Source organism: Dipodomys merriami, unplaced genomic scaffold, assembly GCF_024711535.1.
Source record: "Dipodomys merriami isolate MVZ:Mamm:240054 unplaced genomic scaffold, mDipMer1.0.p SCAF_582, whole genome shotgun sequence".
Taxonomy (NCBI): Eukaryota; Metazoa; Chordata; class Mammalia; order Rodentia; family Heteromyidae; genus Dipodomys; species Dipodomys merriami.
Window position 1 is genome coordinate 629312 of NW_027206160.1, and position 1501 is coordinate 630812.

Here is a 1501-nt window from a genome sequence, read left to right on the forward strand (position 1 = left end):
TTAGAATGGCAAAAATCAAGAACTCTAATAACAATTGATGCTGGAGGGGATGTGGACAGAAGGGAACCTTACTTCATTGTTGGTGGGAGTGTAAACTTGTTCAACCACTTTGGAAAGTAATATGGATGTTCCTCAAAAGACTCCACATAGAGTTCCCCTATGACCCAGCAGTCTCACTTTTGGGCATTTACCCAAATGTTTACAAACAAGACCATACTAAAGCTACCAGCACAACTATGTTTATTGCAGCATTATTTACCATAGCTAAGACGTGGAACCAACCCAGATGCCCCTCAATAGAAGAATGGATCAAGAAAATGTGGGATATATACACAATGGAATTCTATGCCTCCATCAGAAAGAATGGCATTGCCCAATTTGTTAGGAAATGGAAAGACTTGGAAAAAATTTTATTAAGTGAAGTAAGCCAAGCGCAAAAAATATAGGTCCCATGATTTCCCTTATTTGCAATACCTAGTATAGGTATGATTCAAGCAGAAAAGGTCAGATAAGGTGATGTTAGGAAAATGAACCCTAAGATATGTATTTTAAATGTTTTTTTTCTTTCATGCATTTCTTACTAAGGCAATTTTAAAATTATTTCTTTGTTTCTTTGTAAGTCCCTCCCCTACAGTATAACCCCTGCTTTCACTGTATTTGACGTCGATATAATTTGTGGAGGGAAAGGGGAAAAGCAAGTTGTTTATTTAAGAATACAGGTGGACCTGTTGCAACAATGAGAAGTACAAGTTGTCATGTCAAAAACGAACTTTACAACTTGGGTGGGGGGGAGGATTGGGTGAAGGGGAAGGGAGGATGGGAAGGGATGTGAAGGGTAAACAAAGGAGGAGGCTATAATGCTTGATAAGGAAAGTACTCACTATTTTCCCCATATAATTGTAACTGCTTTGTACAGTATTTTCACAATAAAAAAAAAAAAGAAAAGTGAGTATACATTAGAGAGACTGCAGAAATAACATTAGGTTTTTACTGTCTCTACCTATTAATGTAATTTTATTTCTTGGTATTGAAACTCTCCTCTTGTTATTATTTTATATAATCCAATTCAGTTTATAATTGTATTCAATGTGGGAACTCTAGCTTCAAAGTATTGTAAAGTTTTTTTTTTCCTTTTCAATAACTTTATCATTGTCAGGCTACACAGTGGTCATCATGATCTTTATCAAAATTATTATTAGCATCATAAGTGCTAATTAATGAAAGTCTTATATGTCCCTATGATTTTGCTATTATTTTCTTTTGATTAGTATTTTTAATGTTAAAACTGTGCATGCGTCCATATTAAAATTTTGAACAAATAAAGAAACAAAAAAACTAAACCATATCAAGTGGCTTGACTATGAGTTTATAACAAATTATGGAATAGATTTTTGAAGCTTTGCTAATTCCTAACCAGTATGAATTAACTTCCTCTCTCCCCCTCATTACACACAAATATTTAAGAGTTTGGACAGAACTTTTTCAAGTAATACACTGTAAA